At 44.0% G+C, this 24353-nt stretch overlaps 1 protein-coding gene across 1 annotated transcript in view; it reads right to left on the bottom strand.

Moving 5' to 3' along the window:
• Positions 1–14678, bottom strand: part of Rxrg (retinoid X receptor gamma) — a 246360-nt gene extending 231682 nt beyond the window's left edge. Inside the window, exons 1-2 of the mRNA XM_021244725.2 lie at positions 14543–14678; positions 11025–11126 (exon numbers count right to left, since the gene is read on the bottom strand). The gene's annotated coding sequence lies outside the window, so the exon portion shown is untranslated. The remainder of the gene's footprint in view (positions 1–11024; positions 11127–14542) is intronic.
• Positions 14679–24353: the final 9675 nt, after the last annotated feature.

Here is a 24353-nt window from a genome sequence, read left to right on the forward strand (position 1 = left end):
TTTGGCAAGGCTGCCCAGCAACAAAAAATCTCTTCAATTGCCTCCTGGGGAGGTGGGGAGTCAGTGGGTAGCAACACTTGGAAACAGGGTGGCACCACCTAGTGAAGTTGACATACCTATGACCTAGCAATTCCAGGCCTGGGATATACCTTTGAAAAATGGTATATACGGGCACAAAAATATATCTATTACTACTATATGTTCATAAAAGCACTTCCCATAGTAAGCTCAAAGCAGAAAAACACAAATGTCCGCAGACATTAGAAATTATTTGGTTTAAAGTACAACTTCGTCATACAGTGCCATACTTTTGAGCAATGAAAATCAACTAGCTCAGCTATGAGCCACAACATGGGTGCATCTCCTAAGTACAACACTGGGCTAAAGATGGAGGAAGCCACAAAATTCACAAAGTATGATTCTGCTCTGCTACAGCTCATAACCATGAACTATGCCACTGAGAAATGTAGCCACAAGTGGTATAAAAAATTTTAATGAAAGGAAATTATTATCACAAAAGTCAGAGGGTCTTCTAGTGGTAGAAATAAGACTGTAATTGAGAAGAAGCCCACTGAAAGCCACTAATGTTCTATTTCTTAATCTAGGAAGAATTTGTGTGTGTGTGTGTGTGTGTGTGTGTGTCTTAGCACTTTCTGTACTAAACAATACAATGAAATAAGTAAAAAAGAAATATCCTTATAATGATAATGATGATAATAATGATGAGACAGGGTCTTGCTATGAGCCCAGGCTGGCCTCAAACTCATCGAAATACTCCTGCCTCAGCCTCCTGAGTACTGAGATTATAGGCGTGTACCTCCATACCTGGATTAATAATTTTTTTATGGCTTGGATCCAAACTGTCCTCCAAACACAAAAGCCTGTGCTTCTGGGAAGTGTTTGTGTAATAAGGGTTCTAACTTCATCAAGTAGAGTAATCCACTGATGAGATCATAATTCGAGGGCCTTATTGGGACATCATGGAAACAGAAGATAGGGTCTAGTTGGAGGGAACAGACACTGTGAACCTGAGGACAGCCTCTGGTCCCCTTGTCTCTGGCTCTCCCTGCTCTCTCTGCTTTCTGGCTACCGTGAGGTGAGCAGCTTCCTTCCACCACACTCTTCTGCCATAATGTTTCTGCCTAGTCACAGCCTTAAAGGCAATGGAGGCAACTGACCATGGACTGAAACTTCTGAAACCATGATCCAAAACAGACCTTTCTTCCTTTAAGTTGTTTTAAGTCAGGTATTTTGTCACAGGGACGAAAAGTTAACCCAATTAAAAAAGGGAATGCCACAGCTTTTGAAGTACACACATAGACAGTTGCTAAGATGCATTAAAAGAAACAAGATACCAAAATGTGCATAGTTGAAAGGATCTTGTATCAATAAAAATGAGATAAATTGATAATATACATACATCACATATATTGTACAGCTATATGGGTAGACATACAGATAGAAATATAGATGATAGGTACAAAAACAAATGATAGCTAAATTAATAGAAACGATAGATATATAATAGATGATACATACATACCTAGGTAAGTTCATAGATGACGCATATGCATACATGATAGACTGAAAGATAAATGCTTACATAAATAGAATACATAGGCAGTAAGATACATATATAGAAATATAAAAGATACAAAGTTATATAGATAATAAATATATTAACTCAGGAATATAGATACATAGGTAAGTACATATAGATATGTAGATATTTAGAGTACAGGATGCATGCTGTTATGGTTTATATCTAGATGTCACCCCAAAGTCTCATGCAGTCATAGGTGGGGCTTCTGTAAGTGACTGGATCATGGGTGTGTGACAGTCATAAGTGGATTAGTCCACCAACAGGTTTGTAGCTGGGTGTGATGTTGGGAGGTAAAGCCTGGTGGGAAAAGGTGGCCCACTGTGGGTGTGGCTTAGAATTGTATTTATCCCTCCTCCTCCCTTGATCCCTCTCTGCTTCCTGCCTGCCATGCCCCTCTGCCGTCTCACCCTGCCTTGGAATCAGCAGGCTATGAACTGAAATATCTACAAACTGTGAGCTAAGATAAACCTCTCCTCCTTTAACTTGTGAGTGTAGGGTATTATGTCCCAGCAGGAAGAAAAAAACTAAGACAGATTTTCTGCACGTATATATATAAATTTTGTTTTGTTTTGAAGGGTACTTTTAAATTCATAGGGAAAAAGAGGAAGAATATTGACAAAATGTTAAAAGTAATGTCTGAATACCTTATGGATAATACATTATGGATGGCTTCATTCCATTTTGCCCCTCCTTTAGCTTTCCCAAAACTTCAGCTATCTACTGTTTACTTTAATACACCTATCTCTCAATGTGAGTACTATATAAATAATGGTAATACGCCATATACCATAAGGCCATCCTAGGCTAACGGAGAGGGTGAGCAGGCTTCCTTGTGGGAACACAAGAGCTTCTTTGTCCATCTCCACCTCCACCCCGCAGCCTTGCCAAACTCTCTTACACCCTCGGATGTGATAGTCAAAGGCTTGCAACACCAGTTCCCAGAAACCTCCTCTCTGAGTACTGCAAAGGACCCCCTGTCGTGCCCCTGGGAACCATGAGAGTACTTGAACCTGGAGCCCTGGAACCTCAGTTAAAACAGAGAAATAGTCCCATTTTCATGTCCTGTTTTGCAATCGTTTTTGTAACAAAAAGGGAGCCTATCTATACGTCATACCTGTGTAGGACAGTTTTTGCATAGTGCAGTATTTCTGGGAGGACTCACAAGACACTTGAAAGATAATCCCCCCACCCGCTGCAGAAGGCAGCCGGACAAGCAATTCTAACTACTTTTATCTATGAAGTTACTTTCAAAAGGGAAAAGGAACAAGTAATTTTTTTTAAGTTTTTAGACCTTAAAAGGAGATATGGGGCAGCATAGGAAAGAGCCTATGTGGGAAAGCTGAATTTTCCAAAGGCAGGAAGGCACAGCTACTCCAAGTATGTCCTAGGGTAAAAACGGAAGCAGATGAAAGCAATTTGTTTAGTCTTTATGCAGATGTCTCAGGCCCATGAAGTTCCCCCTCTGAAGGATAGATTTTAAAACTGGCTTTTCCTACCTGAACATTGCAAAAGCCTTCATCTTCTGTCTTTTGCCAAATATTTTCATACCCACGTTGTGCCAAGTACTGCCCAAGTGCCAAGGATACAGCAATGACCAAAACCTCTGGCCCTCATTATTCTATTGCAGGGAAAGGAGAGGCTCCTGTGCACGCTGTGCAGATGTAAAGTGAGGGAGTCTTGGAAGGGAAGAGCAGCAGTGGCACTGACATTCACAGTACCTCTGACTCAGCATTTGGCAGACTAGTGCCAGGCCTTGGCTTCTTAGGAACCGGGCCACCCAGCCACACAGCGGGCGGTGAGCAGGAGGCGAGGGAGCAAAGCTTCATCACTTGCTTTACTGCCTGAGCTCCACCTCTGTCAGACCAGTGGCAGCTCCACTCTCACAGGAGCTCGAACCCTTCTGTGAACTGTCCATAGGAGGGACCTACACTGTGTGCTCCTTATGAAAATATAATTCCGAATCCAGGCCCACCCTCCCAGGTTAGGGGAAAACTGTCTTCCACAAAACCAGTCCCTGGTGCCAAAACATTCAGGGACTGCTGCCCTAAGGTCTCCACTGGATTACAGCAAGAAATGCCAAGGACTGGAGTTAATAAGGAACACTGTATTACACGTTCGTTATAATCCTGTTTAGCACCGAGATCCATTTGAAGGTATGGGGCTTATGGTATTAGGCAGGAAATAAAGAGAGAAAGACTAGCACAGCATTTAGCCATACTGTAAACAGTATTTACACTAGTCATTGAACTTACAGCATTGAACTACACGCAAAGAATGAAAAGAATTAACCACAGCTTCAGAAAAAAGGCATAGCGTCGTTAATCCGGATGTTGCTGAAGTAGAGTTACAATGGACAGAGGTAAGGAAGCAGAAATAGAGTAAAGAGGGATAAAAAGCAGTAGCTGAGTCAAGATCCAAAATGGAAAGTAAAGGAATAGTGTCTTTTGTTTGTGGAATAAGAACTTTAATTTTAAGAGTGGATGTGTGAAAGAAGGGAATGGAATTAGTATGAGAAAAATGAAAAAATGGAAGCAAACTCTTTGTAAATAGGGAAGGGTGGAGGGGTTGAAGCGAGGGCTGGGGAATGGGGGGGCGGGGGAAGAAGCAAGAGTGGATGTGTGGCTCAGCTGTACAGTGCAAGTTTCGGTTGAGGTTTAAATGCGTTGCTTAGATACGCACTGGTTCCAAGCAGAGGAACTGAAAACGGTGATATCATCACTTTGGATGGTACGGACAGGGGGTAAGAGAAGTGAACTAAATCTCCTGTCATTATAGCAACATGTAAAGTTGGTTCATCAAATATAGTATACAGGTTTTATACTGAGAAATAGAGGTGGTCACTGCAGGACAAAAAAGTCAGAAATGATTTAAACCCAGTAGTATCTGGGGGTTAGAACTGGCGTTGGGGCAGGAAACCGTGGCTTTTTCTCTTCTCCTCCCTCCCTCAATTTTAAACATATGCTTTTGTTCTATTTATGAAAGTTTAAAAATGGCTGCCCATTCAAAATAATTTAAAGAAAGAATATTTGGGTGCTTAAAGGCATTCAGCTCTTCATAAAACTGAGCTATGCTGGAGTGACTCATTCTTTGAGCATGTAACAATATCAAGACCCTGCTCTGCCCAAACCCCTTTCCATTTTGAAGCAGGGCCACTCTTTAAGCAGCACTAAAAATGGGTTCCTGTACCTCTCTTCCATGTGAGCCATTTAGATACTGACTAATGAACGAATTACTCAGTGTACCACCTTTTAAAAATGATGTCAAACTTTCTCTCCCCAGGGTAACAGCTCTAAGGTGGCCTCACTTGGGGTGTTGTGCAATATTCTGCATGCAAGGTCTTACTGCCCAGTATGGATTCCATGAGAGCTTCCAAATGCACCCTGGTAGTACAGCACCACCGGCACCAGGCTTCAGAGAGGTGATGCCTCTGTCTTTGGCCCAGAACGTTTCCCAGGAGATCATCTGCATTCTGAGGTCTGCATTTACTTCATCAGTGCATATCACATTACCAGAGACTTGGCAGCTTACAACACCTCTATTTATGCTCTCACGGTTTCTGTAGGTCAGGAATCTGGGCACAGCGTAACTGGGTTCTCTGCTCAGAGATTCATCGGCTAAAATCAAAGTACTGGGCACACAACAGGTCAATCTGAACTCTTCCAAGTTCATCCAGGTGGTTTAGAGAATTCAGCTTCTTGCAATTGGGGGACTGAGATCCTCTCTTTCTGGCTGTTGACTGGGGATCACTCTCAGCACTGAAGGCTGCCACTGAGCATCAGCCATGAGGCCCCTCCATCAGCGGTTTACTACATGGCTGCTGCTTGCTTCCAGTCAGCAGAACAACGTCTAATGGTTTTGGTTTTTTTTCAGTACTGGGCATTGAACCCAGGGAATGACCTACATTTCTCACACCTTTTTAATTTATTTTTTTATTTCTTAGACAGCATCATACTAAGTTGCCCAAGTTGACCTCAGACATGTGATCCTTCTGCCTCAGCCTCCAGAGTAGCTGGGTTCATAGGCATGCATGACCCTGCCTGGCGTATCAACTTCTTTTAAAGGACTCAGCTAATTTTATTTAATCCATGGCCCAGATTAAAACTCTGTCAACTATTCTTTATTTTTTTGAAGCAAAACATTTACTGGTACATTTTAGATATACATAATGATCACATTCATCACAGGGAATCATGATGGATCTTCCTTTTTTCCCATTCCCCTACCCTCAACCTCTCTTCCCCTCATTGACAAAAGCTTCGTTTCCATTTTTTCTTTCTATTCTTTTATTTTTTCATCCCTTCTTTCCTTTCCCCCTCCCCTCAGCCTTGTTCCCCTTCTCATTTGACCATTTTCTTTCCATTTCCCGATATCTTTTTTACATTTTAATCCTTATTTCCATTGTCATCTGTTCTAATAGCACCTATTATAGGTCCAGGGTCTTGCTCAGGGTCACATCCAACACGTAGTTGTCAGGTCTCCTTGGTCTTCTTCACCAGTTCCTAAGTCTTTTATGCTTGTGACATATTTAAAGAGAATGGGCCAGTTACTTGGTAGAAGTTCCCCATTTGATATTTCCTCAAAATTACATAGAAATTATACATCTTTGGCAGGAATAACACCACGTTTCCATGCAGTGAACCACTGTGGGGAGGGGGACGGGGCTCATGGCTAATACCCAGTGGTAACCTTTAGTGCTAAGATGATCCCCAGACAACAGCCCAAAAGTGACCCCACATTCTTCTAACAGCATCCAATGAGGACATAGGTGATGTCTACTAGTCCTACTGCTGATGCTGTTTAACTTTTGTAAGGTAGTGTCTGTCTGACTTCTCTACTGTAAATTAACTCCATATTCGGTACTAATATGCCTGTGGAAGTAATTCTGAAATTGCATAAATACCCTATTCCTTGTCAAACATCCACCCAGCATTAGCACCCACTGATGAGCCTTGCCTGAATCAATTATTACTGTAATGATTACAAAATGGTCCTAATGCCATCACTCCTTCTACATTTATTAGTTGAAGGAAAAAATATCTTCCCTGCTCATTCTGGACTTGTTTGTACCACACATGGAATCAGCTATTTAGTCAGAGATCCCTGGTTCCTTTTAATGGGAAAATAGCATTGAGAATCCAAGACCTGGGCATTAGTCATACTAATCAGTACACCTAAAGTATTGCTGCTAGGCCTTCACAGGAGATAGCTAAAAATACACACATACACACACACACACACACACACACACACACACACACACACACACGCACACACAAACGTATTTTAAAATCAGGCTGTGTACATGTATCCAAAACCATAAATTCATACCAACATTTTCAATTCCAAACAGTATCACAGGGTCTTTTCCAGCCTTTGGCTTTCCATATTTAGAATTCTCTTCTCATTAGGAAGCCTGAATCCCACTGTTCTTTTCTGTAAGACGCCCTAGTGTCTCACCATGTCATGGCCTCTCAGGCTTGCTGCACCACCAGCCTTAGCCCCCAAACATACTAGTCACACCAGTCAAATCCCCAGCCCTCCCCACCCTGGCCACACTGGCTAATTCTTTCACGTTGCCTTGGCCCTTACTCTGCTAACCACATTGGCTGCATCAACCAAAAAGATAATGTTGCTGGGAATGGTGGCACAGGCCGGTAACTCCAGCACTCTGTAAGGCTGAGGCAAGAGGATTGCAAGCTTGAGCCCCAGCTGGACAATTTAGAAACTTAGCAAGACCCTGTCTCAAAGTAGAGAAGGGAAGGGAAAGGAAAGGAGGGGAGGGAAATAAAAAGCCTAGGCGTGGTGGCACACATCTGTAATCCCAGAACCTGGGAGGCTGAAGCAGAAGGATCACTGTGAGTTCAAGATCAGCTTGAATTACAGAGTGAGACCCTGTCTTAAAAAAAAAGATAGAAGGTAATGTCTTGGTGGCTGGAGGTATAACTCAACAATAGAATGTATGCTTAGCACATGCAGGGCTCGGGTTCAATTCCCAGAACCAAATAATATACATTTTTTAAACCTAGATAGTGCTACCATGATAAATAGACTATTACCAAAGAATGAAGAGACATGAGTGGGTCAGGACAGAGAATCTAGCAACAGACCTAAATACATGTGGCATCTTAGTTCATGCTAAAGGTGTCATTTCTAATCAGAAAACTGATATGTTATCTAGCCTGAGGAGTAAAGTAGTGTGAGGGGAACTGAAAATTTCTTAGGAAAAATGAAGACAGATTTATAGCGCCCTCCACTGAAATAAATTACAGCTGTATCAAAGAATTTTTATAAAATAAATCCATACAATTTCTGAATAAAGCATGAGTGAGTTTGTAGAGGACCCTGGAGTGGAAAAATCCTTTCCAAGGACATCAGGCCAGTAAGTTGCAAGGCAGAAGTCTGATAAATTTGCACCAAATTTATAAGTTTCTTTCATCAAAAGTAAATAAATTAAGGCCTACAGCTTTTTGACAAACAGGGGAAAGATATCTGTAGCACCAAAAAGAAAACATATAATATCTTTGATTTACAGATTTATACAGGTATATAAAATAAGAAATGGTAAACTCAAGTAATGAATCCAAAATTGAAAATAAGCAAAGGATATGTAAGCAGTTAAAAAACAAAACAAAACAGGAAGAGACCAAGAGATAGGGGGAGGAAGAAGGGAGGAGAGGGGAAGGGGATGTAAAAAGAAGTAAGATGTGTTAAGTACAGGTTCCAACTGTCCATGATGAATGAACTACCAGTAATAAAAATAAAAGTTTAAGAAGAAATAATTTTTTTAAAAAACAGAATGATGGACTAAAATTCTCAGCCTTGCACAAAAGTGAAGAAATGATCAAAACAATGCCATGTGATTCTCCCAGGGGACTAACAGGCAAGGTAGAAGTATGGCACCACTAGGTCTACGAATGCCCACAGCAGATCTGGGGTTGTGCGGCTAAGCAGCCTTGGATCTGTGTGACGCAGTCATTCTCCTACATCGAAGTATAAATTCAAGGACTCTTTCCAGGAAAACTTTGACACTTGATTGCAATATTTAAAATATAAATATTCATTGAACCAACAACCCCACTCCCAGGAATCTGCTCTAAAGATATACTGACAAAATATGCCAGACAATGTCTTTGACTCTTTAAGGTTACTTGCTGCAGCCCTTTCCATAATAATGAGAAAAAAGAAAAAAAATACAACCAACTAAATTGGCCTCCTCACAGGTTTGGAAATCCCAGTATTAAAGAGAATGATAGTGCTCTGAATGCTGATAGGAAAAGACTTCCAAGATATACTGTGATGAGTAAAACAAATGACTGTAAATATAGTAGTGCCTCAACGCACACAGCATAGGTTCCAAAGCCTGGGAGAGGGGTGGGAGATGAAGAAAGACGATGAAGACCAAGATTACTCTTAGCTGGGACCAGGTGGAATGATAGCTTGTCGAGAGTTAAAGGACGCCTGGAGCACCTCGCACTCATTGTTTATAGTGGAAGGCAAACAGGAAGAGAAGGCGGGCGAATAGTGCTAATGGCCTACATGGCCTAGGCAGAACGTAGTGTGATTGTTTCCTGATGGGGCATGTGCAGGAAGGAGACAGGGAAGGATACAAGGTAACTGTCTCCCAGGGCTGTGCCATCCAGGGTCTCTAATCTATGGAGGAAAAAGGGACCAGGACCAGGGAAGAGATGAAAGGCCATCGTCAGGCTCAGCCAGTGGCATAGTAGAAATATTTTGTATAAACAAATTGGTTTTTTTTTAAACCAAAAATTGTATACACAGATAGTTTCCAACTAATGGAAGCTACTTCAAGGATAACTGAAATAATAGGCAGAGGAGGAGGGCAACACCATTACTCTTATTTTTGCCTCAGATCTGGATTTTTTTTTTTTTTGATTGAGAAAGTCTTAATGGGAGTCTTAAGTCGTAAAGTCTTTGAACAAAGTGAGTTTTTTTCTTTTCTTTTTTTTCTAGTGCTGGGGATTGAATCCAGGGTCTGAACTACATCCCACTGAGCTACATCTGCAGTCCTTTTTATTTTTTTTAATATTGAGACAAGGTCTCTCCATGTCACTAAGTTGAACAAGAAGAGGAAAATCAATTGCATTCAGTAACTGCTATTGTGATACCTAACTCCATTTTAAAATTTGACTCCATCTTAGAATAAGGCAGTAAAGTGGCCTTGACATAAATTCCACTTCACTGAAGTCAACTATTCCCCTAGTCTCCTTTGTGCCCATAAAGTAATGATAAAATGTCCTTGCTGTGGGACAACAGATAAAAAAAGGACACAGCTCCTAACTCAATCCTCTGTTTGCCCAGAAAACAGATGCTCCCGGGCCCATTATCTATGTGCTGACCATGAACATTCTGTCAATGAGCTGATTGTTCCTTTTTTATAAAATCTACATGTAGCCGCCCCCAACACCCCCCTCACCCCGTACACCCCATACTTGCTAAATATCAACCAATCATGTAACTGCTGAATGGAAAATCCCCAAACCTTGCTGTAGTCACAATAAAAACCCTGCTGATTTAAAATTCGGGGCTCTCAATCCTGATCCGCTGCGCCGGTGACAGTTGTGAGTCCCTGCTTGAGCTTGAATAAACGACCCTCGTGTATTTGCATCGGAATCGGCTCCTTGGTGGTCTTTGGGGACTTCGCAATCTGGGCACAACACTATTTTGAGGTTATTTGCTCGATCATAGTTACGCTACCTGGACATCTATAGATGTCCAAAACAGAAGTTTCCAGGCGGTGGAACCACTGAGCTAAATCCCTGGCCCAGAAATTTTCATTCTTTTACCCACATTTCTTCCCCCATCAATCTGACACCTTTCTTCATTATTTAATGCAAGACAAAAGTCTTCATTCCCTGTTTTCCTTATCCCCCACACACCTCTAGTCCATATACAAGATCTGTTGGTTCTGCATCTATATTATCCCAGTTTTGCTAAAATAACAAACCAACCCAAATCTCAGTGAGCTGCAATAAGTATTTATGCCTCACACAGCTCTACGGGCTGGCGGTGATGTGCTGGGCTTAGTGATGTGCTGAGACCTTGGCTGGACTCAGCCACACTCAACTCAAGACTGCAGATTAGATTTCAGATCTGCAAGCCATGTGTTTCATTCTGTTCCCCAGGCTGAAATCAGAACAATGGTTTCCGGAAATATGCTCCTCCTATGGTGGGTGACAGAAGTAGAGAAGAGATGACAGAAATTAGCCATGCCTCCTAAAGCTTAGGTTGAAATCTCAGCCACTGCTAAGGTTTGAATGTGTGTTCCAAAATTAAAGAATGGAAATTTAATCCCCAACACAACAGTGTTTGGAGGGGAGGTCTCGAGGAGGTGTTTACGTCCTGAGCCCTAATGCGTAGACAGATGCAGTATAGGAAAAGCTCAAGGACTGAGTTTACTTACTTCCACTCTTGCCCGTCTGCCTCGCACCATGTGAAGAAGACACAGCAAGAAGGCCCTCGCCAGATGCCAGCACCTTGATCTTGGACTTCCCAGTCTCCAGAACTATGAGAAATAAATTTCTATCCATTATAAACCACCCAGTCTCAGGTATTGTTAGCACAGCACAAAATGGACTAAGACACTCATAACTATGACTAACATTGTTTATTGACAGCTTCCCCCATTAAAATGTGTCAGTGCCTGACATTCAAAAGACACTTCAATTTTTTCTTGCTGTGGTTTTTTTGAGACAAAGTCTCACTATGTACCCCAGGCAGGGCTCAAGCTCCATCCTTCCAGCTAGCCTCCTGAGTGCTGGGATTACATGGCACAAATGTGTACTGAATTACTGTTCAGTGAGAGGAAAGGTAGTTTGAATCTAAGCTTTTAAGGATCTTAAAATACCGTGTTTGAGAGTTTGGACTTCATTCTATAGGCACTGATCACAGTTACCGAAGAACAGATCTACTCTAGAAAGATAATTGTTTTACTGGGGATCAAACTCGGGACCTTGTGCTTGCAAGGCAGGCACCCGGAACCACTGAGCTAAATCCCCGGCCCCCTAGAAAGATAACTGTGATTGCATTGATGAGTTTGAAAGGGAAGCCAGTTAGAAGGTTTCTGTCCAAATCAAAAATCATTTCGGGCCAGAGTGAGGGCAAAGGGCCTAGGAAGGAAACCATGTTGAGGCGCCATCAACACAAACTGGTAACAGCAGTCATCCAGTCGGCTGAAACTTTCTTCAAAACTGCCAAGCAAAATTGGGGTTAGTACACTAATTTCACAGATTGAAAAAGCAAAATAAGCTTCAGAGGGCTGATACAATTTCCCTGAAGCCACAAGGCTAAATAAACAGCTCTGTTGGGATTCTAACGCAGTGCACTGCAGGACTGATTCGAAAGTCCAATGAGTGAAAGGTACACAGTAATGCCAAGTTTCTAGCTGAGTAATTTCTTAGATGATGTCCCTTGCTGAAATACATAAAGGTTTGATTGCAAAGGTAGGGAATGTGATTGTGGATATACTGTGGGTAAAGCCTGGAATGCAGTGGGTATTTCTACATGACTCTGGAGGACCTGCTTAACAGGGTAACACAGACTCCACAAAAATTCAGGGAATTCCTGGCTAAGAAACACTGACAACTCATTCATTCATTCATTCATTCAACAGTTACCGAGTGCCTCCTCTACGCTAAGAACTTAAGAACACTAGGGATACAGGAGTAAATGTACTACATGTCTGCCTTTGTGTAGTTTGCATTTGAGTAGGGGAGCCAGATAATAAACAAATGAATCAAACTATCAGATAGTAGAAAATAAAACAAGGATGGGAGATAAAAAGTAAAAAGTAGGGTATAATTCTTTTTTGTTGTTTTTTGAGGCAGGGTCTCCCTTTGTAGTTCAGGGTGGCCCTGAACTCACTATGTACCCCAGGCTGGCCTCGAACTCAAAGCGACCCTCCTGCCTCAGCCTCCTGAGTGCTGGGATTACAGGCATGCGCCATCACGCCCAGTTTAGGGTATAATTCTTAATGGAGTGCTTAAATCTACTCCCCTGCCCACCACCACCACACAATGAATGAGACCTCTGAATCTCTCCATGTTCGGGTTCATTTTCTCAAGGTTGAGAGTCCTGGGAGTACCATCTGATACCTAACCTCCTTTAGCTTCTCTGAGGCAGGACAGAGGAAGAAGTGGCCCTTTAACTTTAGTTACAATAGGTACTACCTTCAAAGAACATGCAGAAGGGATTTTCCTCAAAGAGAGGAAAATTTGGACTCTAGTCAACCAAAATAGCCACAGGAGTAGATAATGGTTAAGAGTCAATGAACCGACACAAAAGAAAAAAAATGCAAAAAAACAAAAAAAAAGAGAGACTAGTGCTTTGGAGAATCAGAATACATTTTTGGAAGGAAGAAAAGATAAAGAAAAACAGAAAGAAAAGAATCAGGAGACAGCAGGTTTTGAGAATCCAAGAATAGAGTGTACAAGGCAAATGGTGACCTTTAATACAGCAGTTTGAAAAGTTTGGAAGCCAGATTGTAATTGGAGAAGGAATTAAGAGTGAGTGAAGTAAGGACACTGAAACTTCTGAGCCAAAGTCTTCCACATAATAATTCACGGTATAGTAATAGGACCTGCAAAACATATTAATCTGACACAAAAGAGATGCAGAACTTTCACACAGAACATAGTCTTCATTTAAACTTCACAACAGCTTTCTGAGAAAGGTCTTATTCCCATTTGGAAATGGAGGATTATATTGAATACTGAATGTTGGAGAAAATTATATCTCTTTCCCAGGAGTACATATTCTTAACAGACATCAAGAGACCCAGAAATTGCTCTTTTAAAGGAATTTAGCCAAAAGAAATGATCATACGCATGCACACAGATTTATCTACAGGGTTCTACATTATAGGAAAGAACTGAAAACAAGCTAACTCTAACAAGGGACTGGTGTGTCCAAGCTATGAAGTGACATGCAGTCACTGCCAAATACTGCAGCATGAACTGCTGAAGAAATGAAAAGGAAAATGCTTTATAATTTACGAAATGCATAGAGTAGACAAATACAATGACTCCATCGCATGTGTGCCTGTGCACGTGCATGTCCTTACTGGTTTTTCCTGTATTTCCCAAAATTTCTACAATAAACAAATACTGCTTTCGTAATGACATTTTTTTTAAAAAAAGGTTCTAAGCGCTTAAGTACTGTTTTTGGACAAACAAAGGTATTTAAAACGGACAGGCCAAAATTCTCCTGAATTCTAGTCATCTCTTCTACCTCCTCAGACTGCCTGTTTTTATATAGAACGGTCAGCAAGGGAAGAACAATGTCCCTCAATAATGCAGAAATGCTTTATTTGCTTCCTTTCAATGTTCAATAAAAATAAGCCCTCTACTCTCAACATGCCAGAAAACTTAAAACTATAAGGCATTCTTGTACTTAAGAAGAAAGCATGAGGGTGGCTAGAAAATGCTGAAACAGCAATCGTAAAGATTTTGAGCCCTCAAAGTACATCTAATCGTATGGATAAGACAAGCTAATAAAAAAGAACACCCACACTACCCAGCCTAAGCCTTGCAAGGTCTAGATTACAGCCTCTCCAGGCCTCAACCTGAAATGATTAGAGGTAAGAAATCTCCCCAAACGGAAGATATTAGGGGAGGACCGTGGGTCTTAGTAGAACTCAAAACACTTTAAACAAATTAGGCAGTATATGACGCAGCTTGCAAGATGTGGCAACCCCTGCTATGGCGTGGAGCGTCCAGGGGCAACGGCAGGTACTTAAGGCACGAAAAAAACGTCAATTTATTGCCTTTGCGATCGAGCCCGCCTCCACAGCCGGACACGGGACAAACTGCAGACCAGGCCTCTACCCGAGGTCGGTGGGACCTGGAGGCGGCGCAAAAACTGCAGGTCAGGACCGCGCGACCAACTCTCTACAGAACAATATATGCTGTTAGGGACACTCACAGGTCCTAGCTACCCTAAATCCTTTCAGGAGGTGAGCAGAGCAGCGAGACACCCCGCGCCCCTAACTCCAAAGTCAACAGCCTCCACGTAGCTCCAGTCCGGACGGTCCTACTTCCGCGCACGCGCGGTTAAAACCTGCGTGTCCAGCTGAGAGCCGCGCAAAAAACCAAACTACGGTGGCTCTGCTTGGGATAAATTCCTAACATGCCACTTTTCGGCAAACCCGATCCGAGAAGAATAAACTAGTAGGGACAGTTTAGGAAGATGGTCACGAAGGCATTTGGAGAAGGGAGTAACCTACGGATCTGGTAAATCTCGGGACTATCAGAAGCCGCAACAGAATTTAATCTCTGCCTCCTAACCTGGCAAAATGAGAAGGCACGCCCCCAGGCTAGAAACCCCCCCCCCCCGCCTCCGGAAGCCCCGCCCCGGAAAGCCCCGTCCCCAGGAGCCCAGTCTTGGGGGTGTGGCCACACGCTGCCCCGGGCGGGGGCGGGGCCTGCTCCGGGAGCGGAGGAACCTTACCCGGACTGAACTGCGCAGCTTGGGTGTGTACCTAGCGTGCGAAGGTGATCCAGGTGAGTGCTAGCATCTGCGGGCTGGCCCTCTGGGGTACTTAAACTCCGGCGGGATCTCAGCCGCCCTGAGCTAACGGGGTCTCTCTGACCCCTTCCCTTATCTGTACACTGGAGCTGTGTGTGCTTTTGCATCCTCTACTCTCTGTCCTCTTCCCCCTTTGCACCCTTCCTGGTGGAGTGGGTTTGAAGCGTCCAAGGCAGACCCGGCCGCGCTATCTATAACCCGACGAGATTCTCAAGGTCAGCCCTTCTGCGGTTCCTTCGTTTCCTCTCCTCTTCCGTTCGTGCTGTGCAGCCCCCGGGCTCCCCTTTCTGCCTTCTGGAGCCCACCTGACCTTGCCAGCTGCAGCTCGGGGACAGAGGCTGGGCGAGCGGAGCACTGGCGGCTGGGCAGGCCCGATCGGTACCAGCGGTTTCACAAGTGGCCTGGAGCACTGTGCCCGCTGCGGATGTGTTGCTAGGATCCTTCGGAGAGAGCCTCAGAGGGAATTGTTTGTTTTCCTCCTGCCTAGCCAAAACGTTTATATAAGAACTCCTTAGCGTGTGGTTTCCTGCCCCTAAGTTAGGGAAGGAGATGCCTCAAGGGTTGGGGGCGGGGAGGAGAATCTTCATTTGTCTGTTCGAGGGTTTCAAACAATTTCCCTTCTTATCTGGTGTTGCTGCCAAGAGGGGCGGGGCACAGAGGTGGGGCAGCTGCGCGGCGGTGGAAGGGGCTGGAGTCTTATTGTTGAGTCATTCTTCTAAATTGTGGCTATTGCGAATACTTTCCTTGGGAGTCAAGAAATTTACAAGTAGCTTGAGGAACAAGTGAGTGTGGGAAAGGAAGTCAAGGAAAAGCAACGACCGTTGGTTGGATAGGCCAGAAAGGGGTGGGGCTTTAATCCCCTGGGGAAAGGGAGCGTCCCAGAATGTGAGGCTGCTTCCCGCTGCAGTTGTATGGGGTGGGCCTAATGCTGCAGCATTGCTGCGGGTTTTAAGATGGGATCTGGTGTAGGTCACCTGAAGCCTGCAGAATTGCCAGCACCCAAGGTTATCGGTCAGTTCCAGTCATGTTTTATTTCAGTCAGTTCGGTAATGAGAGTGTATTATCAGAGTCAGGGATGGAGAATATCCTCACAGCAGTTAAATTTAACTGAAGAGTTAAATAAAACCACCTTCTAACATCCAAACAAATACTTTCACTCCTGGGAAGACACTCTGTTAAGCCTCCCTTCTGACACAATGTTACAGAAATAGAAAACTTTGTCGAGTGATTTTTTTTTAAACCAATGTTACTATATATAAAAAGACAGTGATACTGTGACCAACCATAGATCCTGCACTCCAGGGGTTTCCTCAAATTAGGAACAAAACCAGAGAAGGGCTGCCTTCCCTCTTATTTAGATTTCCTCCTGATGGCCTAGAATTCTGGGGAAACACAGTTCGGAAAGGGAAACTGTTCACTTGGAGGTTATTGCAAAGAAGGAAAATACATGAAAGAAAGACTACCTATTATCTGGAGGACGCTGAAAAGCTCTAGGGCAACCTGGATTGAGGTGGACATCAGATCAATCTGTCAGAAGTAATTTAGTGCCTATTGCACATCTAGCTGTAGTCGACATATTGCTCCCTATATTCATACCTAAACATTCTGGTTCTGTATCCAGAACTCAGCATTATCTTAAGGGAGATTATTGCTCTGTAAAATAAAACCTCACAGTATCTACTTATTTATCTGTGTAGAGTGAACTTGTTCATTAACTGGAACATGGGTTGTAAGATTTTGGTGCCTTACTCCACTTTGTTTTCTAAGTGATATTTTACTTCTCCAGTTGAAGAAATGCAAACAATTGTGCCAAAGCTTCATTCTAAGTACAGGGAGGCATGGAAGAATCAGACCTCTGTTTTGGGCAAGAGCCAGCAGGCTAGGCAGTTCTTTGCTTGATGGCTGGTACCTAGCAAAGATTCAGCCTCTGCTAAAAAATTAACTACAATCTACCCACACCTCTTGCAATGGACAATCCAACTGGTATCAGTGTAACCCCTTTGAGATTTTTTTCCCCTTCTTCTGGAAGTCATAGCTTGGTTGTCCTAGTCCCTGGGTATTGTCAGTAAAGACAGGTGTGTGGGAATCATGGTGTAAAACTGAAGTGCCAGTTTCTGCCTTGCTTTGCCCCTTGCAAACCTGTATGACTAGATTGGAGGAGGTGTTTTCCTTCCTATAATCTCTCCTTCAGTTATACTGCACTGCTGGCAATAAAATGAAAATGTTCCCTTCTAGACCTCTTCCAAGGTTTTTTTTTCCTTCCAATTAAAAACAGCCTTTAATCAGTCACAGCTTAATTATTAGCTCTCTCATCTCGTTAATATACTTTATGCTCAGGAGTGGGTCTGGAGAGGTAGAGCTATTTCAAAAGAGCTCACATGTTGTCAAATGTGCTCTTTGACCTTACTCAAAGACAGTAGAGCCAACAGTGAAAGCTTAGAGTCTGGAGCCAGCCTGCAGGGACTCGTGGGCATCTAGGCTTTGCTCTGCTGTGTGACAAATGATATAACCTCTCTGATGCTCAGTTTCACCTGCAAAATGGAAGCTATAATCTGTCATAGAGATACTGTGAGGGTTTAAATGAGGTGCATTGATAAACCGCTTAGAACAGGGTTTGACACATACTAAACAATATGTGAGCTGATAAAAAGCAATTACTGGGCCGAGGATTTAACTCAGAGGTTCTTGCTGCCTGCCTCACAAGCTCAAGGTCCAAAATAAAGCAATTACTAATTGAATTTTCTACTGTTCTTCCTCTAATCTCTATTACTGCCCTTCATGCACCCTGGTCTCCTTTCTCTTCCTTACAAAAGGAAGCCCATTCCTGTGTGTACCCACTGCACTGGGTGTTTCTTTATCAGTGTCTTTCTCACACATCACTGTTAATGTCTTCTTATCCTGTTTTGAAATGGTCCTGTCTTGTTCTCACCTCTGCGCACACACACTCAGCTGTGCCTTCTCGGGGGCCGGGAACTTCCCCCTCAGCACTGATGACCCTTGTTGCCCTCTGGGACCTTGAATGGTGCATGGCATTTAGTAGAGAATAAAAAAGGGAAAGAATCATTCTGAAAAAAATGCTGAAGAAGATGACAGGCGTGGACTTTGAAGCAAGCGTTCCATAAGATAAAATGCTTTGTCCTACATTGAATTTGTCAAGTCAGCTTCACTTAGTGAATTTTGTGATTGTTTTCCCCCTTTCTGTAGCCCATGGTTTCTCTCCATTCCTTCTCTGCCCTCTGAGGCCGCTGCCCTGAGACCTCAGTCGCATCTCCTGGGTGACTCAGCTCCAGAGGCTTGGTATTAGGAGCCTTACTCCTGGAGAATCTGTTAGGAAACTTGTCCTTACACATGTATGGGAACCTGGACAATGCTCTCTGTCTTGCTACAAATCTAGCATTCTGGCCAGCCAAGGTGGCACATGCCTGTAATCCCAGCACTTGGAAGGCTGAGGTAGGGGGATCGCTGTGTGTTCAAGGCCAGTTCGAACTACATAGTAAGACCCTGTCTCAAAAACAAAGCAACTGCATTCTAAAATTCCAGAAGAGTAGAATTGCCAGTTTTTCCCAGGGGAGATTCAGTTCTGTTCAATCCTGTGTGTTTAGAGCCTTGTTACACAAATGTCAGCCTCCAGAGAAGTGGGGTAATTTGTTTATTTGGCCTGAACAAAGTGTGTCCCAATGCAGGCTTGTTCCACACAACCCAGCACGGTTCCCTGGCTTTCCCTCCCCCTCTCCCAGCTCCCAGCCAGCACTGGGGTGTATTAAACAGTTGTTTTCAGTATTGACAATTCACCAAAGTGGTGACATTAAAATGGCCTCTGAAACTGAATATGTGGCCAAGCTGTAGCTGTTCAACATAAAGCTGAATATATTTGGATAGCAGCACATTTATCCCTTAAGAAGGTAGATGGCCATCCCCCTGACAGTTAACTTCCACTTTTCAAATATTCCACCAACAACATTGATGAGGAACTGAAGAATATGAGGTACTAGGAAAGACCTCATATTTGATTGATTGATTGGTTGGTTGGTTGACTGAAGTACTGGGGATTGAACCCAGGGCTTCGCACTGAGCTACATCTCCAGCCCTTCTTTTATTTTTCTATTTTGAGACAGGGTCTTGCTTTGACACGAAGTTGTCGAGGCTGGGCTTGAACTTGTGATCCTCCTGCTCAGCCTCCCACAGTGCTAGAATTACAGGCGTGTGCCACCATGCCTGGTGGGAACAAAACCACATTAGACCCACCGCTGCTGTTGGGCCTCTCCTGAATTCATAAGGAAGTTATTCCTTATCTACCTGGATAGATAATGCTATTCCTACTCACCTGACTGTGTTTCTGTGTAATAATGTTATTGCCACTGGGAGAGAATAATTACTTTTACAACCTATGTTTTTATTCCTTCTCTGAAATGTCTTTTAAGTCTAGTGGTCATTTGAAGGTTTGATACTCGAACATATTGTATCTGTTTAATTTAGAAATGGACCAGATGTGGCATTTTGAAAATGTGGGATGAACCTAGGGAAAACCTACAACTCTCCTTTGCCACTCCCTTCATGGAGACAGATGATCACTGTTACGTTACTGCCTCCAGCTTCTTATATTTCTCCATTGAGCTTTATGTGGGCCCAGGAGGCTTGGCTACCCCGTCTGGAGATAATTTTGAGGCCTGTTCCTTTGAGGGACAATCCGGAGGCAGAAGGGAGGCTGGGCAGCTCAGGTTGGGGGGGCTTCAGTGGCCCCCCAGTACTACTTCAGGGTTTCTTGAACCTTCTGGTGTTTGGGACTTAAGGAAAGTCCATTTGGTAGGATCAGACCAACCTTTTCAGTCTCCATCCTTCTGAGTTACTCATTAAATGTTGATTTTTGCCATGTCAAATGAGACCCTATGTAAGAAAGATTGGACCAATAGCACAGGCAGCTGCATAAAGACTTCAGTGAAGTCCTTTCACTCTTCAGTGGAACATTGGAAAATGGGCTCCCAGTTGATCTGAGCATGTTTTATCATTGTTCCATTCTTGGATGCATTAAAATAAGAAACAGCAGTAGTGACAAATGGTGGCACGTTTGAGGAGAACGAGATCACATATAAAAGCAGGGCTTATGGTTATACAAGCTGGATTCTACTGAAAGGCAAAATCTTTTCTGTCTCTGGAAAATCTGATTGCCATTCAGGAAGATAAGGAGCTTTAATTGTTGCACTATTTGAGGCAAGTGCCCACATCCATAAAGCCTGCCTTTTGTTCCATTTGTGTAAAGCCAACTGTGCCCTGGGGCATTTGGGGGGCATTTTTTTGGGCATCCGAGAGGGACTTGAGTAAACTGAAAGAAAGCTGACCCCAGGAAGATTCACTCAACGTAGTTCAGCAAGTTTTCTGGGTAAGGCTCCCTGTGACTCAGGAACCCTGCCCCAGTGAGATAAAGCAGTGCAGCAGGAACAGGAATTAGAGGGAAAGGTTGAGGGAAGCATTAGCACTAAAATAGTTTTGATCCCAGAGACTCTGTCAGTGAGATTCCTAGAAGAGAACACCTTAGCCAGATATCATACAGAAACCCTGTGTTCCTAACTTGGGCCAGAATGAAACAAACCTTGTAGGCATGAGAGACCCTCACTACCTCATTTGAAGACTCCTGAAGTAAAACTTTGCAATGGTGCCTGTCGTTTACTTGCAGCCCTTGGCGTCTGCTGGCTGCAGCTCGGCAGAGTTGGGGCCTTGAGTGCTGTCCCATCCGCTGGGAGACCCCAAGCCGTGGCTGGTAGCAGCATATCTCTGTTCTCCTGATCTCCTCCCAGTAAACCCAGCAAGGCCTGGGGCTTTTCTGTTGCTCATATAACCCATATCTCACCTGTGTCACGATGCCATTTCTAGTTCTCTTCCGCCAACCTCAAACAAATCGTGTTTGGCAGGTAATAAATATGTTGATGAATCTTAAAAGTTATAAATAGAAGTGCTGCTGTTTTTTCTGTAAATAGAAATAATTAGATTTCTGTAGTATTCTCAAAGGGGACATCCATGAAAGCCTGCCAGCGGCATTGTATGTATTTAATGGAAAAAAACTGAACGCTTCTTCCCTAAGGTGAAAAGGGTGCCTGCTCTCACTGCTGTTCCTCAGCATTCATTGGTTCCAGCAGGTAGAGTGAATAATAATAATAATAATAACAACCATAATAAAAGGCATCCACGTTGAAAAGGAAGTGGTAAAAGCATTTTTCTTGGCAGATGATCCAGTCCTACATGTAAAGTGCCCCAAAGATCCTGGGACTAGCTTTGGCCTGTTCCTAGGCTGTTGTCCCCTGGCTCTGTTCCTCTCCTTTTGCTCTTCCATTCATGCAGTTACTATAAAAAATACAACTAGGAGGCTTACATGTGTGTTCTCTGTCCTCAGCATAGCCCAGGTGGAGATGCATGCTGCTTTCACTGCTGGAAGGGCGTGCTGGAGTAGCTCACTGATAAGCAGGAAAACCAAGGTGCAAGCATTCAAAGCAGAGCCTCTGCTGGCCCAGCACCTTGGAGAAGACAAAGCCTAGGGCAGAGTTCCCACCCTATCTTGTTGGGTCCATAAAAGGGCTGCTGGTGACACAGCCCAGTATAAATAATCCACAGAGTATGGTGTGCAGTATAAAAGGAGCTCCCATCTGTGCAGATGTCTCTCTCCACAGCTCCTACAGGAGCACCAGGTCTTCTGCTGCCTGAGCACCCACCCTGTCCCTTCCAGTGGCCACATGTGCGTTATCAGCTCCTCAGCCCTTCCCTGGATGCTCTCGCTATCGGCATGGGACAGCCCAGGGTGTGGCTGGGGCTGGCTGGGGCTGGCTGGGGCTGCCTGGGTTGTGGCCCTGTGAACTGAGCTGCCTTAACCCCTTCTGAACACTGATACACACTCTCTTTGCCCTGGAGTCTAGAAAATGAGGATTCAGTAAATGGTAAATTGTTTTTTAACCTTGGCTGCATTAAGCTGAACCTTTCCTTATAGGGCAAGCCTTTATTGTTTTTTACCTCTCTTTTGGGAAGAGTTTTTGTCTGTGTTCTGAATTTCTCTTTAATTCATAACCATTTGTTCCGTGGTTCTTTTTCTTTTCTTTTCTTTTCTTTTCCGGTATGAGGGATAGAACTCAGAGCCCTAACACTGAGCTACATTCCCATTCCTAATTCTTTTTCTTTTGTTTTTAATTTTGGGACAGAATTACACTGCGTCTCTTCCGTTGTCCAGGAGGCTGGGCTCGAAATCCTGATCTTCATGTTCCCAAGAGGGCTGGGATTTCAGATCTGGGCCACCACACCCGCTTCCCATGGTTTCAGTAGCTACTTTTTAGGGAGAAAAGGAAACATGAATTGGTTACATTTATATCTTATACTAGGCACTGTGGCAGGTGATCGGGTTACGTCACAGTTATGGGCTGGGGCAGCCATTCCTGAAAGCCGCCCGAAGTTGGAGCTCCCACGCTTTGTGTTTCCATACACTACGCCGGCGCACCCTGTGCCTGACACGAGGCCAGGCCACGCGGTCCCCTCTGCGTGGGAGTTTAGTGGCTGTTGCAATTGACTCCTCTCTCAAGTGCAGGTTGTGGTGCACTTGGCAGGAGTGCTTGGGGTGTTGGGAAGGGCTGTTCCCCCTTGTGGAAGGCCGCTTTCCAGGCTTTGTCCCTGCACCTGTGCTGATGTCTCTCTCCACAGTTCCTGCAGGGGCACCAGGTCTTCTGCTGCCTGAGCAGCCACCCTGTCCCTTCCAGCGGGCAATTACACCCTCCTTTGCAAACCATCCACTCTAGCATCAGACTCAGGGTCCCGATTCCTGTGAATGCTGTGGCTTTTAGGGTGCTTCTCCCCGGCTCTGCATGACCCCATCCAGGGTCACACTCACTCTATATCACCTTCACAAAGTGTGAGGAGTCACGTGCACCAGGTGTGAGTGAAAGATATTTTCACCACTTCCTTTTCAATATGCGCACGCCTGGCAGATCGCATTCATACTCTTAAGAGGAGTTTGGTCATTAATAGTAATTTTTCATTGTGGAGCAGCTGCTTTATGAGTGCTTCTTGCCTACAGCAGAGACATCTACTCAAGATGCTCTTGTCTTGCAACCTGACACTCTTTCAAAGCAGAGAAACGGAGGTCAAGGGACTAAGCAGCCAACTTCCAGTGTTCTGGTCTTCAGTCTGCCCTCATCTGTCTGAGCTGCCCTTTCCTTTTCTGTTAAATGGGGCTACTTCAGAGTGAGCTCCAACACAGTGACCCCCACTCCGCCAGGGAGCCCAACACCCTGTCCAAGGTGGGGGTTCTGCAAGCTAACTCTGGACTTGCCAGCTTTGACATAAAGCAAGTGTACTTCATTTCTTCGGACAAGGTTAGAGGTAACTTCACTTTAAAGGGCGTCTTTGGTCCCCGTGTATTTAACTTCAGGGACATCAGGGAAGACAGAGGGCATAAACACTGTTATTTACAGTCATACTTTGGTGCTTAGCCACTTTGAAACTTGTTGAATTTGGTACTTGACACATTTGGACATGAACATTTGGTCCCAGTGCTTGATGTGCAGGCTGGAACTTGGTATCATCTCGTGACTCAGTGGCTTTCCCACCAAAACAGTTGGTTTGGTTCCTCATTTTCAGGGCTCATCGAGCCTTAACAGCAAGTACCAAGACCCCGCTGTATTTTTAAGGTGATGTCCAGAATTCACCGCGTTTCTGTTTTGGTGAGTATTACTGTAGCTTCTTGCTCATTTTGATTTTCCAAACTTGGGGAAAGAAGGAAGGTGAGAGCCAGGGAGGGCAGCCAGGTGTCCGTACTCTGTGCAGACTCCTGTGTTGAGTCATGGGCACAGCGCTGCCCACGTCCTCCCCTCACGGGAGGCAGGTGTGCTGCCCAGGGCGAGGAGCACAGAAGGGAGACCAGTGAGAATTACTGTGACCATGCTGGGAGAGAGGGCAGACTTTTAGGGCTTAGGCCCCAAATGTTATTCTTCCAAGCCAAGAGAAAGTTTAAGGACAGACCTGTGTACCAGCCTTAAATTCCTCAAGAGCACGATGCTCTGACCACAAGGGTAGTTCAGCTCTCAGTTTTTCAAGCAGGTCTGAAAGAAGACTCAGGAGCCAAATGAATCTGTATTTGAATCCCAGCTTTGATAGTTTGTCTTAGGCCTTGGGAACATTACTTAACCTCTAGGCATTCTTTGGAAAATTGGAATATTATCATCTTCTTGTTTCATTT

This window comes from Heterocephalus glaber, unplaced genomic scaffold (genome assembly GCF_053883595.1).
Source record: "Heterocephalus glaber isolate CG9 unplaced genomic scaffold, H.glaber_assembly_v1.0 deba00000738, whole genome shotgun sequence".
Taxonomy (NCBI): Eukaryota; Metazoa; Chordata; class Mammalia; order Rodentia; family Bathyergidae; genus Heterocephalus; species Heterocephalus glaber.